A 17,253-nucleotide genomic window follows, 5' to 3' on the forward strand; every position below is an offset into this window, starting at 1 on the left:
AGCGGGCTTTGACCTTGAGTCTTTTCCGTCAGCATTTCGAGATATCCGTGGTCCCCCGAAAGAAAAGTTACGAGATAAAGGGGGGCAAATGTACGGCGAGAAAAATTTTCGACTTAAGCGATAGTTCGAGATACGCGAGTTTGAGTTAGCGAGGGTCTATTGCATATACAAACACATTCGGGTTTATGTGGGATTTGAACCCGGGCTTACAGGACAGGAGCCAAGTGCGTTAGCCCTGCGCTAACCTAAAACCCTGCCAGAATGGAGCAAGAATTAGCCTGAAGCGTGCCACGTGATAGGTGAACGTGGCGGCACGTGAAAGAGACGAAAGAGACGCGAGCGCGATGTAGTAGTAAGGAAGTCTTTGGTAATCGCCAGGCTTTCGCCTTCAAAGCACGTAAGCAGACTTAAGTTCACAAAAAATTATTTCATGCGCATGCTTAACTAGGTCAAATATATGTTTAGCATAGTACAGCTTGGCTTAGCTTGCGTGAAACAGCTTCTGACATTGCTAAAGCTCACCGTTCAATCTAAACCTGTCTATGTGTAAGCGCAAGCTTTTGTCTCTTATAGCCGACGTATTTACGTCATTTCCCCCCTTTTCTGGGCACCACCATCAATTTCCTCGGTTGGTGTTTGCCCCTTGACCAGCTAAAACTGTTCGTAATTTCCGTCTTTTGCTGTTTCTTCTATGCTTACATCTTTCTTGCAACAAAGCCCAAACCACCCAAGCTTCTGGCCTACTCCTTCCAGCTTGTGTATAGCTTCCCCGCACTAGCGCAATTACTGCAGAGAAACAAGCTTTCCGTCAACTGGGGCGACGAGCGACGGTAAGATTTTGAGAGCAAATAAAGTGGTCGCTGTTGAACCAAACGATGTAGAGTTCATCCTAAATGTGGCTGCTTCATTGTATTCGCCAGGTAATCAAACCATGAAGAAAGAAGTGGTAACATGAAGACACCGTTTCGGTCCACTTGTTCCGAAAGCCTTCGGCACATATTTCTAATTTAGCTGAGCACATATTTCTAATTTAGCTAATTTGTCCCTCTCGTATCGATTGAGAAGATCTGGGTGACATTTCACCTGCACACACACACACACACACGTATATATATATATATATATATATATATATATATATATATATATATATATATATATATATCAAAGATGCAGTCCGTAGTATTGCCAGTGCTATTAGGCTACTTCAAGGTGCTTTATAGCGCCGAATGAGGTAATTGCCCTTTTTTGTATGATTGATACAGAAATTAAGAAATCAAGGTTGATGTAAAATTCGCCGTGATCGGAAGTGAGTTTTTTCTCGACTTTGATTTCTTTATTCCTGTATCATACAAAATGGACAATCACCTCATTCGGCGGTATAAAGCACCTTGAAGTAGCCTAATAGCACTGGCAATACGGACTGCATCTTTGATGTGTGTTCTTACGGAAGCCCTCGTCCCACATATATATATATATATATATTATATATATATATATATATATATATATATATAAGAAAAGAAAACTTTGAACAAGGTAAAAGCACGATTGTTGCCAACGTTTCAGCAAAGAAACTTGCTTTCGTCAGCAAAGAGACTTGCTTCATTTCAGCCCTGACGAAAGCAAGTCTCTTTGCTGAAACGTTGGCAACAATCGTGCTTTTACCTTGTTCAAAATTTTCTTCTCTTGTGGTCTCTACCATCTTCAAAAGTTCAACTGCTCCCTATATATATATATATATATATATATATATATATATATATATATAGAGAGAGAGAGAGAGAGAGAGAGAGAGAGAGAGAGAGAGAGAGAGATTCCAGCAGTCCAGAACCCCAAAGAAAGCAAAGTACCCTGACGTGTGCCAATGTCATCTACATCAGCATTATCATTATCATAAGCTTGCTCAGGTCCCCTGCAAGATGAAGACCTCTTCCACTGACCTCCAACCGCACCTGTCCTGCGCTGCTCGAGTCCATTCTTTACGCCAAAATTTCCTTATTTCGTCCCTCCATTCGAGTTATTAATTGGCCTTTCCCATTTTCTAGTCCCGTCTCTCGGTATCCACTCTGGTGGTCCATCAGTTGTCATTTCGTCTAACTACGTGAGCAGCTCGAGTCCATTTCATTGTCTTCATTTCAGCCATGATATCATCTACTAGAATTTGTTCCCTGATCAAGGAAGCCCACTTCCTGTCCCTAAGTGTTACTCCTATCATTCTTCGTTCAATGGCCCTTTGAAGCTGCCCAAGTTTGTTTTCCAGTTGTTGCATCATATTTTTCTTATTTCAAGCGTAACGAATTCACTAAAACGCAGAGCAACCGGATATATATTTTGTATTTCAATAAGCCCCAAAAGTATGACAGAGTGTGCTTGTGGACAACCTAAGAGCTTTCGTTATAAAAGGAGGAAACAAAGTAACTGCAGACGAAGAGCACTCCTGCAATATCATCCTGAAGAAGCATACGGATGCAGCCGCGCTTATGTGCACTACAGCTACTCATGGTGCCCTCGGAACGTGCCGGTAATTAACCTTCGCGACGAGTAAATAGGCCGTTTACGATTTCTTAGCTAAGCGTTTCCGATCGAAAGAAGCAATGCTTTGCAGAACAGGAGCCCGCGTGCGTGGGGAGGGATTGATGGTTCGGGCTCGAGGGACCGCGAAGCGCCGGAAGCCCCCGGTGCGGGCCAGGCCCGAGGGCTCGAGCGGCGCCCCCTGCGCTCCGAGGCAGTGGCGGGCGAAGAGTGCGCGGCCACGCCTTGGCGTCGCAGCGCGCCCCGAGTGGCGGACATCGATCCGCTGGCCGGTGATGGCGACGGAGCGTCCCGGAGCGTCGTGCAGCAGCGCCCGGGCCAGCTGCTGCGGGAGGTGGGCCAGCGTCGAGAGCGCCATCGGGCCGCAGCAGCAACAGAGCCGGGCGCCGCGCGGCCCCGCGATGAGAGCCGTGGCCGGCCCATCGGAGCCAGGCGGTGGGGGGCCGCCGCTCGAGCAGCGTTGATCACCGTCTCCCGTCGGCCCCGCGAAAGCAGCCCCGAGGTGAGCGCAACTCTTGCTCGGTCGGGGAACCCGGAAAGGCGCGCTCCAATGATGAGGAGAGCGGAAGAGCGCACTCGTCACCATTTTAGCGCCGCACGTCGGGAGCTGCCCTTTCTTTCCGCTACTGGTGGCCAAAAGCGCGACGCCGACGGGAGCAACAAAAAGGGAAACGCAGATGACAAATCCGGAGCGAGAGATATACAGAGAGAGGGGGCGGGGTGGGGGAGGGATCCGCGTATTCCCATTCACCTGAGCGCAGGTGCACGCGCGAACGTTGCACGAGGTTCTAACCGCTTCTTAGTGCCACGGCTTCCCACTTGGAACTTCGGAAACGAGCAGCGCATCGAGTAGTTCACGCACCGAAGCGCAAATGGCTCTATGGTGGTCTCCATCCAGCGTAGTGTAATCGCTCTGCAGCCGCGCCTCCATGAGCGCCCTCCCTTCTTTTCATTTACGCTTACGTGTTGTTATTTTTTCATCCTTAAGGTTACGCTGCTTCTACTACACTTTTGAGAGATGCAAAAAATGTTGTGCGCGCACGAATTAGGCCTACACAACCACCGGTGTTGTGGTGGTGTACGCCGGGCCAAACAGAGAGCGATGAACACCGATCGGTGGCCGAAGGATACGAAGGTAGAGAGCGTTGCAGCAACCTAAACTTGATGCTCGTGCCAGGGAAGGGACGGGAGAGAGGGAGAGACAAAAAGAGCAAACTAACGAACACGGAAGGCGCCGCTGTATTGCAAGAGCGGCGGCAGAGAGAAGAAAATGGGTCGCCGAGGGATCAACCGACGTGCTATGCTGCTACCGGTCCCGTTAGAGTCGGTTACGATTATCCAGTATTTCCCAGCCGGCCCTTGAGCCAAAAATGAAAGAAGAGCCCCACAACATGAGCAGGTCGCGCATACGAAGTCCTGAGTATCCGCGCGTTAAGGGATGAAAGCATTTTCTTACCCGGGTGAGGCACTTCTTTCTCCGTGGTCGCACAATTCAGCAGCACGGAGCTCACATAACGGCTGCACTGGCGACGCTGTCGGGCCAGCGCAACCTGTCGACACAGAACAATAGCGCGGAGGGGTGAACGTTATTTTGGACGAAGCGAAGCCCTGCTGAGCTGGTGAAGCGAAATACAAAAACGGCCGCTCATACAAAATTTCGGATGAATCCTGAATGAGTCATAACTGCCTTACGTTACTTCATTGTGCCCCAATGGAGTGCTTTTGCGTATTAAACCCCTCCCATTTGTTTTCGACAGATCCCTCACCTTGTTCCAAAAATTAGATGCAGTGTTGCACTTCACGAATGTTTCTCTGACTCGCATACATTGCTTAAAGTTCACGCGTGAGATAAGTAAAACTGTAAACAGATCTCCTAGCACGTGATTTAATTTTATGCGAGCAATGCATACATGAAGGAATGAGCGGGCCCTAACGACGGCTCAAGCAGCCAAAATACGAACGCTCATTTGTTAATTTCGATTGATTGAATTCGAGAGGTTTTGCGATTCGGAGGCGGGACGGGTTTATTGAAGTTGGGAGAGGAGGGGGGGAGGTGGGAAGGGGCTGCTCTGTGGCTTTCACTGATTACTCGCGCTTACAAGAAGGTGCACTTGTGGGATGACGACGACGTCCTTGCCCCGATAAAGCACTGAGCCTCTTCTTGGTATGTGGAAGAAATCAAAGCTATACATACTAACTGTCGCATTATTTTTACATGATAAACGTACAATGGTCATGCCCGTCTCTGAAAATACGTCTCAAAACTGATCATTTTCTTCATCCACCCTCGTACTCCCCTGAACTCGTTTCCCCGTTGACATGTCCCGGTTTCCGCCATGAGGTTAATGGAAGGCCTAAATATAGAAATATATAGGATAATAATAATTGCAGACGTACGTTAACAGTTGTCGATATAGGAGGCGCGCATCACCTCGGGAGAATCGTCTACGATTTTTTTTTTCTACATGCAAGTTTAAGCTCAACCCATAGATGTTCTTTTTAATGTGTTTTCCATGGGCATCAGGGAAAGGCAGAAGTTTGTCGCGGAATTTCTCATAATTATCTAAAACTTGCTAAATTTGTAGCAGTCTCCTTTGGTCACTGGCGCCAATGGCGAACCAACAGTTAACACATGGGGTTGACAGCCATCTGTGATCGCGGCAACGCGCCGTTGACCACGGATGCATGGCTACGGGAACCTTTGAGGGGTGCCACTCGCCACTAACGGAAAAGCCCACTTTACCGAAAAGCCACCATTCTCCTTTTCCCCCCTCTCCCCCCTCTCCCCATTTACACATACCGCCTATCAATATGTCAATAAACATGCATTTAGTATCTTCCTGAAAAGCCAACGTAAGGTAATGAGCCACGGTTCTCGGTATTTTTGTCGCCGGTTGTTATAACGACAAATTCAGCAAGTGTCCCGACTGATAATTAATCAATACCAGTTGGACAACTTTGTACCCTAATCTTTATACACAGGTTGAGTGATGTTCTAACGATTCAAAACTTTTTAGCTATAATTTCGACTTCATTTCTCAACGACCCACGCCGTTCTCTTCCATGGTGAATCACGTTAAAATCGAGAAGTGGGCTTCACCACACATGTGGGCCCTAATACCTGCGCAACGTCTATATTGACACCGGAGGTAGCTTACCTTGCGTTCCTAAAGTAAGATAGTTTTAAAATGCCTCAGTGGTTTATTAGGTTACCATGTGTTTAATTAATGATTTCTGCCAGCTTACGAAAAGCATAAAGTTCTTTCCGACGATTGCTCTCGTATACCAACGTGACGACATATTAATGCGTTGCCGCGACGCCACGAGGATGACGACGATGTATGTTGTGTCACAGTTTTCTACGATGTCATGGGGAAAACTATAACCTGGTAGTGTTACACATTACAGTGAGCCGTGAGCCGCACCTGTGCCAACGGTGAACCGCAGGGCTCCATTTAGCTAGCCCGCTCTTGAAGTAAACGCTCACCCATGTATACCCATGAATACAGAAGAACGGGTGCAAGGAAGTGTAATTTTATGCGTAGTCATTGTTCATTACGCACGCCTTATAACGAATTACATGAAAATACAACACATATAAAAAACTGGTATACGCCCTCTATCAGGCTGAAAGCATCGATAACGTTCTTTTCTTTCATTGTTCATTCAACACTAAAAGAACTCAAGTTTTACTGACAATTTTTAAATCAATTTGTTGCCTCTTAAATCCTGTGTGATATAAGTAACAACAACGACAACAACAACAACAACAACAACAACAACAACAACAACAACAACAACAACAACAACAACAACAACAACAACAACAACAACAACAACGACATTAACAACAACGAAAACGACGACGACAACAACAACAACAAAACACTAAGTGTTCCACGGAACGAACGTACTTCACCACGTAGCACCATTGCCGAGTGAGAGAGAGAGAGTCCCAGCGTAATAGCCAGGTTTCGCTGGTTACAAACTTGAGATAATGAGTTAGCTCTTCGATTTACCAAAATTAAGAACCATTTCATAACGCCTGAAGAAAATACAACAATAATAAAGGGGAGCGCGCAAGCACGGCTGCGCCAGAACTATACGCTGTTCACCGTTCCGAATAAAATCGTCGGATGTTTATTGGAAGTATTTTTTTGTTTCCTAGAAAGCATTGTGATTTGCTTATGTTCTTTTCCTGCGTTTGCGGCATCAAAAACAAAACAAATAATGAATTCCTGAGAAAAAAAAACTGGAATACAAAATGCTTCATATGCCAGCGCTGTTTGGAGCTTCTGAAGGGAGATTTCTTTTGTAGTTTCTGATGGGGGAGAGAGGGAGAATAAATCTTTATTGAAAAGGAGAAATGGTTGGTCTGAGAAACTAATTTTGGGCCCGCTACTTCGCACTGGGGCGAGGGTGCTGGGGACAAAAAAAGGAAGGAATGAATATGGGAGGTACGAGAAGGACAGTAAAATCGACGAATGAACTACGTACATGTAGATTTTAGTGCAAAAGGGGGGAGGCAAACCGGCAGAAGTCATTTTACTGAAAAGTCATGAGACTCCATGCTGAGTGCAAGTGGCGCGGAATACGTGTTTCTCAAATATCCTACAGCAGACATGAAAGCTGGTCTTTTTGACGCACAGTAAGAGAGAGAGAGAGTAAACGTGTTTATTGCGAAAAGCAATGGGGAGGAGTCCTCAGTCCAAGACGCCTTAAGCTTTTTCCAGCCTCAACAGCCCTCAACACCAGCAGGCGCTGATCATTAAAGTCGGAGCTGGTCAGAGCTCTCTCCCAAAGCTCGTGAGAAGGAATGGGGGGATTTTGCGAAGGTAGTGGGGCGTGGGCACACTCACCTACCATATGAAAGAGCGTCCCGGTTTTTTTTATATTCTTACGATAGTATGCCCGTTGGCATAAATCATGGCATAAATACTATGTCACAAGTATAGATTAACTCCCGTTTCGCGAAGAAACGCCGCTTCTGTAAAACCCCCGGGATATGGGGATACCGGGAGTTTTACAGAAGCGGCATAGCGGGGAATATACGGTGGGGGCAATATATGGCATTTAGTGGGATGGGGAAACGTATTTGTCCGGAGTGCACGGAGCTGCCGTTCCTCCTCTTTCATTAGGCGTTTATGCGGTGCTGGGTAGGTGATACGTCCTAACTTATAGTGCTGTGTTATCTCGTGAACAAAATGCAGGATAAACGGGTTCCCCGCTATCGCAGTATTTGGCCTCGCTACTTCGCTACTAAACGATGACACAGCTCACATTCCTCAGTCTCAAGCAGCCGCGGAGCACCTGACACAGGCGGCGTTCAGGTCAACGGTACTAAGAATACGCCTGAGCGCTAACGGGAGAGAACAGCATTGAAGCGCGCAATAGTCGATCGAAGGCGGTTTAGACAGCTGTGCCGGCATATAAGAGCTCTTCCGCGTAAAACGGGGCATCCGGGCTCAGAGAGGAAGGCTAGGAGAACTTGAGGGTGTTTTAAGGTTCTCAATATTCTGCGTTACCGAGAAAGGAATGAGCAAAAATTGGGGTTTCTGATTGGCAGAGGGAAAGCAGAAAATGTAAAGAAGCAGCCGTTGTGATTAAGCCAAATAGGTGGTACAAGTTAAAAGGTGCTAAAGCTCTACGAGGATGAGGCTGTTGCCAGTTTCTAGGACAATGTAAAATCGGAGCAACACTGCGTACTGAATTGTGATTATAGATTTCTCTGCAAAAGGGGAAGGCCACCAGGTAGAAGTCATGTTTCTGAGAAGCGGCCTTTTTTCTTCTTAGCCTCCTCTCCCCCCCCACCCCCCTCCTCCTGACTTTCCCTGCCAGCAAACATGCACTCAATCCCTGAAGAGACCGGTGATGCACTGAAAAAATTTCCAATAGGCAGTCGATATTGGCGAAGGGGTGCACCCATTGAGTTGGTGGCGTTCAATAACCTGTGGATAAAGAATACCGTCTTCCGCAAAAGGAAGTCCTTAGAAACTGTACATTGAAGTGCCCCAATGGAAAGAAGAAAAAAGAAACAAAAGCAACCTCATTCTCAGTGCAGTCGTGCTGAACAAGATCAAAAGCGCTAAGTGCAGGATGGTGATGCGCAGAATTATGAGCGTTTCGAAAACGTCGAGGGCGAGAAAGGAATGAAAACAAACTTGCGGTCAGTAAGAGAGACGCTGCAGAAGGCCTAGACCAACGCTTCCGAACGAACTTGATGTCTACCGATAAGATTGAGGTTAGCTTAGACGGACTGCATGACATCTAGAAAAACGACTAGTAAAATCTCTTATAAATGAAAGGAAAGAACATCACTGAGGAACCCAAGAATGTGGAAGCGTTGAGAACTTGAGATCAACTTTAATAGTAAAACTTGATTTAGAAAACCAAGACGATAAGGTGACGGTAGTGCTGCAACATGGCAAATATTTTAGAAGCGTTAAAGAAATACAAACTGGTTGGCGGCGTCACTCACAGAATATCGCGCGAAAGCAGCATGTATTCCTGCGTTTAAAGCCTTGCGTAATTAATTCCCCACTGCATGTATGCGCTACTCTGCGGGTATCTGAATACCACAGCCTACGAAATGACCACTTTACCCCCATTGAAGCTGCAACTCCAGGCTATCCTCTCTGCCCTCCACTTCTTCAGCTATGAATACGACGACCTACATTCGCATAGGTACTCACTGATTCATTTATTACTAAAAAGTACGCACCCGTACTTCTACTAAAGAATAAAACAAGCACTGACACTCTCGCCTTCTCGTCCAACGCCCCACAGCTGCAACCTTTCACACTAGCATCTTCAGCTACACAAGCGCAGATGGCCCCTGTCTTTCCTGCGCCACGGCGAATAAAAACACTGCCGCTAGTTTTGCTCCCTTCACTCAACATCAGTGCTTGGAAGGCGCACACTGTAAATGTAGCAACTCCGTTCCAAAACAATTTATCGACACCGAAGTAACGCGATCGCGTCGTACATCTTAAGAACGAAACGTAGATGGCATCTGCAACATTTTTTGCCTAAAAATGCAGTAGGTTGGTAACTAAAAATGAGCTCACCAAAACGGGGAGGAATAGAGGTGAGAAATAGTTTATTTGAATAAAGTTGTCGGGGGTTCCCGAGGGCCGGTCTGGCGGCGCCGGACGAAGGAAGGGTCTCTTGGGTTCGAACGAGCGGCCACGACAGACGTGAGTACCGGAGGTCCGGCTTTCCCCTTCCTTTGTCTGTCCCATTGCGCCTTCCTCCTGATCTTCACCAGACGGCCCGGAGAAGAGAGGGAACCCCCCTTCTCGCCCCGGTGGCGGGCGGCGAGGAATGGGGAAAGCGCCGGGACTCTGGGTTTCCCACAAAGTGTAACGAGAGACCACCTTGCACACGTACTAAAACAGGTACTGACGGTGAAAAAACGCGAGAAGAAATCGGCGCCGTCGTGGGCTTGACAAAAAAAGAACAAAAATTGGGCCCATCTCCCCACGAGGGGGGACTCGAGTAAATGCGTAGCGTAGGGGGTGGGTGTCAAGCAGGAGTCAAGTCAAGCGAAAGTCAAGCAAAGACGCGCTTGACTGATTTCCGCACCGCGCTCCTCCGCTTTATATACCCGCCACGCGCGTTCGAGGGAGAGGAGCACGGGGAGAGACGCGCATGCGCACACTTCCGTATACATGCACTCGACCCTCCGCGCCGCTATCGCGCAGCTGTCACGTTGCTCGCACGCCCCTATCACGTGTACAGCACGCCGCTAGCACGTCTCTATCACGCAGCTGGCATGCCGCTAGCACCTAATCTAAAAACGTTGGCCGCTAGCACGCCGCTATCACGTGCACACCTGTTACTCAGCACGCCGAGCGCGGGGTACAGGTGCGCATGCGCGCGCAGACGCGCTCCTCACGCACCGCTGCACCTGTTGTTGAGAGCGAGGAGGGTACGGGGGAGAGACGCGCACCTGCGCCTCGCCGCGACGCGCATGCGCACTGAGCGTGTGGACGCCGCCGCCGACGGTCGAGGGACATCGTGCGACTGAGAAACGCTCCGCGTTTAAAATAAATAATGTTTCTATGTGCGTTGACACAGACACAGACTCAAAATTTCCCTTTTAGGGCATCAAACAAACGATATCACCTTCAAAACTAAGATATCGAAATCTCGTTGCAATGCGTCTTTTGTCAGGGCCAGGCAGATAGAGCAAAGCCCGCTTTACCCTCGCCGTCCGCAGCCGAAGCGTGTGCCAGCGAGATGTGTTGAGCACAAAAAGTGGCCTCTAGCGCCAAGCGTTCAATGCTAGCAGCTTTGTCGCTTGAAGCCAAGGGAAAGACAGGGTAGTATACTGGCGTTGGACGCGCACGCGCACATCGGTGTCTCGACACCAGAAGTGCAACGTCACAGGGGCAGCGATGCATTTTGCCACGCGTTCGCGTGCCCCTGCTTATTTTACCGCCGGGTGAACGTGAACGTTTTGAACTCAGATCCAGTCCTGCATCAAACCAGCGAGTATTGACCGACTGCTGGTAAAACTGTCACCACCTGCTATTCGCTGACTTCGTGGAACACTGGTGGGGTTTTCCATCGTTCTGTGCCCGTCTTTCAGCCCGTGCATCTTTCATGAGTGAAACTTAAGCGCAAACAGACACAGTGGCGAGAAAGGGAAACGACACCAGCGCTTACTATCAACTGAAAGATTTATTAAAATCGAAAGCTAATATATACCATGCCAAGACCCAACAATCAGGCACGTGTGACCGTCGCACATGCGTACGGTGGTACATGAGGACAGCCACCCCCTTTCCTTCTCTTCTTTTTCTTTCTTTCATCCTCTACCCCCTCTCCTTAAGAAGTAGCACTTCTTTATCTAGAATACTCATTGACGGGTGACTTATACAATCCGAACCCCTAAAAAAAAAAAAAAATCTTTGACCGACAAAACTGTGCAGCGAGGCAATTCTGCCGATCGCCCGCGCGTCTGGAGAGGTAGGAAGGCGCATGCGTCACTGCCGAATTGACCTTGACGTCAGCACCATTTGTAAGCACTTGTCGAGCGGATTCCGCTGAAAGACTGCCCAGGGAAATTAAATAGGGAAGGCGAGGGGTGGAGGTCGATCAGCTCAGAGCACACTGATGGGGGCCGGTCACGCGAACAGCTCGGAAATCGAAATGCAGCTTCACCGCTAAGTCTCACCAGGACACTACTAACCCCGCGTCAATCCCCGGTCACCACTCCATGATTTGCGCGTTGAGGGGCTAATCTAAGTAACCGCAAATGCGTAACACTGTACAAAGGGTCAATATTAGCCTCTCAGCATAACGGGACTAGCGAAGTACCCGTGCTTAATGGGTGAACCTACAAGGCGAAGGTGACAGAGTGGCATTCGCATATTACGAGCGCGGTAAACACGCGTGACCGCGGTGCCGTGCATGAAGGCGACGCATTTGTGGATAGGGCTCAAAATTTTGTTCAGTTTTATGCACGACGAAGGGCTGACACAAAATTACAGGAAAGTGGGCTCCCATGTAGCCATTACTTTCATTGCAAGTTACCGGTAGCAGCAGATCTTACTCGGCGTGATCGTTCCAACACGAACGTATGCGTGGGTGAGAGAACTCTGATTAGATACTCGCATGCGGCTCTCAGGACGTTGTTGCCGGGAGAGTTTTGAGGATGCAGTTGTTTGACGAGAATGGTGGCCTTCCAGTGTGCAAATGTGCCAAGATTTGGGCTAATTAGGCGATTGGCGTTCCGACCTCGTAAGGAGTTGTACTGGTATGTCCCACGTTTTATTACCGCGGCCGCGGATTCTCTCAAGAAAAGGCAAAAACGTCCGTGTGTACGAGAATTAGGTACACGTCAAACAAATGTTCTAGATTGATCTGTGGCCTCTCACCGAGGCCCTCATCAGTCCAGCATCAGCGTGTTATAATCCACAAAATGCAATAAATTCAATGACAGAATGAGCTTAGTCTGGATGCGGCCCTTGTGTCGTCTGACCAAGGTAAATATTGCGCGACGCTTGATCACCCCGCATGACATATAGCTGTCGAGTTAACACAGAAACCCGGGTTAGTTGGCTGCCATTGCCACGGGTACTAAGACGCTGTCTAGACTCAAATTTTACTTCAGGAAGAGCCACATCGTTTACAAGTCATCTGATGCCCCGAAACGACGCGGCGCATAGCGGTAACCTCGAAGCTGTTAAAAAAAAAAGAGAGTTAAGGGTACAAAAATTATTGCCAGGATTTCCCAACCCTTTGGCACGTCAAAAGATTGCTTACGGCTTATGGAGAGGACCTGACGGCGTACGTCCGCGACCTTCACCAAGGAGAAATTTCGACAGCGTTGAAGGGAGGGCGTTGTCTTGCGGGGCGCACCCATCCCTCCAATCTGGCACCGCAGCCTCTGTTCTGCCCTGCAGCCCCCGTGCATTATTTATCGCCAAACTGGGGCCCATCCCAGCTCAAGATGAGGCAGGGAAGTAGCTGGAGAGATTTAAAAAAGAAAAACGGGAAAAAGATGTCACTGAAAAGAGTGACGTAGGTGCACACGCGTCCTCAGGGCATCTACACGTGGCAAATCGAAAGAACTATTTTGCAGTTCAAGCGCGGTAACAACTACATAAAAAGCATCCGAGCAAGTAATCTATCGGCAGCATTACATTACTTTATTTTAGTTCTTAGTATAATTAGTGGTGACATCGTGCAATGCTTCCCTCGAAAAAGGTTTGATTTTTAAGGATTCACAACTCAATCGAAAAGTAGAAAAAAAAAAAAAATGTCCGTACCCTCCTGGCAACCTGTACGTATTAGTTCTGAATGTACGCACGGGGATCGCGAAGGAGCAACGACAGATGTTGCGCAAGACGAGGAAGGTATCTGAAAGTGGATTAGTTCCTCTAAGGGGGCTATGAAGACAAAAGACAACTTTGCTCAGTTCAGCAGAGCTAGCCCTTGTTAAATCACTCAGCTCTATATTCCAGCCACGAAATACGTTTTTTAACAAAAAAAGAACGCAAAAAACATTAATAACTTTCACATTGCTACGCTACAGTGACGTAATATGGGCAAAAGTGACGCAGTAGATGTCAGCAGTAAAAACACAGCTGCCAGTATCCGTTAACTGCAGGTTAGCGTTCAAGTGATACGATCAAAGGAAACTAGATCGAGGCCGCACTACACTTGCCCGGTTATGCTTCTTGACGGTGGCCTCGCTCAACGGCCGCCAATTTTCGAAACAAGATTATGCGACGTCATAGAGACGGTGCCGGACAGTGGCTGTGGATTTGCCGCTGTTTCATCTGTTTTCCTTAATCCACAATGGCAGAGTATAGCGATTGAGGCGACCTTGACAAAGATCAAATCACTTCGCGTGCGGCGTGCAGTAACTTATTTAAAGTCAGCCTTACAACTTTTTCAGCATGGATTTCCCGTAGACAGAACTTGCCAGCGTTCCGTACGTCTCCCTCAGCAGCGAAATAAAAACCGCCTCAGCGTTCGCTTCCAGTGGGACTCTTCACACGTATTAGTGCTAGGAAACGAAGCCGTTGACAAGTTGTTCCGTGAAGTGACATCGTGTACTCGTTTTCTGAAAGTGGCTCAGGACGAACTGCGCATTTTAAAGACCATCACATTTGTTCAAAATTTGCGATAACGTTCGTATCACTTTTGTCAGGCAACCAAGCTTGTATTTTGTTTTCATGGTCTCTCGAACTTAAATACTGGTAAAAATAAGTTCCTGCCCCCTTTGTTCGAATTTTTTTTCTTATTTGTTATCTTTCTAGCTTCACTGTTCTGTAAAAATGTATGGTAACAATTTATGCTATCACTGTGCCGTAAGCCATGCATATGGAGTACTGTACAGCTGTCAGGTTGCATTAATTTCATCAGTTAAGATACAGTTTGAAGCGTGGGGGAGAGAGCACCAGTATTTTTGGAGCCTAGACGCATCAAAAGGAAAGTTTGCGAAGTGTCTCTATGTGTGCGTCTGCGCCATTCTGCTTTTAACGTGACCTGAGAACGAGAAGACACGCCACTGCTGTTCATCTCGTCAAACTTCGCTGCCCGTCGTGAGGAGCGTATGATGCTAGCTGTCCTCATGCCTATACCATTTCTAACTGCAGGCCGACAGCTGCTCTCGTAAAAGGTGTAGTCAAAATTATTTATACTTCACTCTTTATTTACCGAGCTTCCGCGTACTGCGTCCAGTATTGCGGAACCAAATTGCGCAGATAACAACAATTTGCGCAGACACTAGCACTCGCAAACTTACTTTCCGCACCCATATCGCTCGTTTACGGCGCGCTGTATTAAGGGAATTAAGAATAACTGGTAAGACCATTGTGGTTAGTTTTTTACGTCCGCAAAGTTCGCCCTTCAATTTTTACACAAATTGGGATAATTTTTTAGCGATTATTTATTCGGGCGCAGAATTCAGGATTACCTCGATTCACAACATGTTAGCCACTCCTTTGGATGCAACAAGTTTAATTTCTCACCGACCCACCGATTGCCTCAAAGCTTTCGTTTCTGTTGCACTACAATGTATTTCATAGTGTTTCATAGCTTGGGTCATGAGTTAAATTTTTCGCAGATTTAAGCACCTTTTCTGTGTGGAAAATATGCGCAATTAAATACGATAATGCAAATCTGTCACACACAAACCGCTTTCCTCCTCTCTGTATTGAACAAAAGCCCGCAACACGCGTATCAAGAGCATTCACTCCACAGTTAAAGTTGACTGGCGCCGCCTGTTATGGATCAGCCCTCAATGCATTCTTGTCCGCGCCGGATAGTTCGCCACTGAACCGCCTCTCTCTCTAGTCAGCACAAAAGCGCAGTCCCTCCATTCGCCTTGTCTGTTTCCGCTCTGCTTGCTCCCAGGCCTCCACTGCCCAAAATATAAATTCCACGCTGCTTTCGTCGGTGCATTCTTGCGGCCGCATCCCCGTATTGGCAATGACTCTTCTTGTTTTGTTGCCAAACTGACTTTTTGGCTCACGCTTCGGGTGTAGAGCAGAGACTTCCGGAACGAAAGCAAAAAGAAAGACCCTCGCATTGCATTTTTAGGACAAATTCCCATCAGTTTCACTCAGGGGCTTCATACGGCGCACCTTATTCAATGCCCGGTCCGCTGGCACAACCTACTGGGTCCACCCGCCACGCTGCTGTGTGTCCTGTGCATTCACGCGCAGTACCCGCGTAAACATGCCCGTACGCACGAGAGACGCGAGAGACGAAAGACGCGCTGTGTGGATAGATTTTTGGCTCGATATACGCATTCTTTTGGCCTGCAGCCGGAGAACTTCGACATGTTCCGCGACCCTGACCTGCGAAACGAAATTCAGAGTACACGGGCACTACAGGCTTCGTCCGCAACAAATGTTACAATAATCCACTTCGCAGGACGAAAATATATGCAAGTTCACAGAAATAGGATTGCAAGCGTAAGGGGAACAGGTGGGCTTCTTCACATGCGCCCATTCTGAAACTGAAAGCAGTGGGAACAGTGGGACTGCAGAGAGGGATTCATACGTCTTAATTCTTCGGATTTCATTCGTCCGTTACGCTACGTTCGATACTACAATGCGACTGTCGATTTGTTTTCTTCTTTTATGTTAAAATATGCCCGTGGGGCAGCTTGGTAGAATTTGTCTATTTGTGTAAAATTACTCATGAGGCAAGTCGAGGGGAAAGTAAAGCACTCGTGCGACCTGTTTGCTCAGTCCCCAAATTGAGGAGTGAAACGCGGGCATATGACTCCCCGCTTCGCGAGGGACGCATGAAGACTGACACTGGTGGTCATGGAGTACTGCGCCCGAGTAGCCCCATTGCAATCGTCTATTCTCGTCGAAAAAAAAAAAAACTCATCAATAACGAAACAAACTTAACAAATACAGCTCAAAATTACCACTGTCATATCAAGCGCTGAACTTCCTCGCGCGCTTCCATACGCAATAGAACCAAAAAACAGCAAAATAAAAGGGGGAAGCGGTTCACATTCAAGAAGACATCTAGAAATGCACGGAAACAGCTCCGCTGCAATAAACTACTGACGCTTCGAGAAATTTCTGCACGTTAAACAAACGACCTGAATTATAGTAAAATGGGGGTCCACACTCTGGATGCGTGTCGTTCTGCAGTAACTCCACTAATCATAAATATTTTATAAAGTTAGGCTATTCCTCTATGCTTTCCTTGGCGTTCCACCTTTAGTAATGCTTGATGGCGGGCTAGTTGGTTGGACATCGTTTGTAGGATTGCGCTCTATGTGCGTGCATGCGTGCGTGCGTGCGTGCGTGCGTGCGTGCGTGCGTGCCCGAACACGTATGTGCTCGGCGGTCGCCGCGAGGCACGCGCTCATGGGCGCTCCGCATTTTCTTGGTATTTTTTTCCTGCAGCACGGAACTTACGGCTTGTACATACAACATCTCCGCTGTTAAAAACCCTTCTGAAGCAGCCGCGTAACTACTACCTACGAATTCGTTTGCTTGGCCACCTAGAATAATTTGTTGCAGTCACCTCCTGGAGGGTGTAAGCGAAAATTTTGTTGAAAGTAAACTTTAGTCAACCATCCGTCGCTGCATTATTGATGTGTCACTGGTCACGGAAGTGTGCGTCACCATGAAAACATCCCCGCTCCGCTCGACCACCGCTCTTTTTCTTTCCAGCGCATTGCGGAGTCTTATACAGAGTATGCGATTACGAATTGAAGAGGTAATTTGGCGC

General features: G+C 47.7%; 1 protein-coding gene across 2 annotated transcripts in view; it reads left to right on the plus strand.

Moving 5' to 3' along the window:
- The first annotated feature begins 2,742 nt into the window (after positions 1-2,742).
- LOC144155383 (uncharacterized) overlaps positions 2,743-17,253 on the plus strand; it is a 21,420-nt gene continuing 6,909 nt past the window's right edge. Inside the window, exon 1 of one of the 2 annotated variants that reach the window (XM_077686774.1) lies at positions 2,743-3,037. The gene's annotated coding sequence lies outside the window, so the exon portion shown is untranslated. The remainder of the gene's footprint in view (positions 3,038-17,253) is intronic. The other variant, XM_077686773.1, reaches the window with a different exon arrangement.

The sequence above is a fragment of the Haemaphysalis longicornis genome, unplaced genomic scaffold (assembly GCF_048455015.1).
Source record: "Haemaphysalis longicornis isolate Haplotype H1 unplaced genomic scaffold, Haemaphysalis longicornis Haplotype H1 scaffold_1, whole genome shotgun sequence".
Classification (NCBI taxonomy): domain Eukaryota; kingdom Metazoa; phylum Arthropoda; class Arachnida; order Ixodida; family Ixodidae; genus Haemaphysalis; species Haemaphysalis longicornis.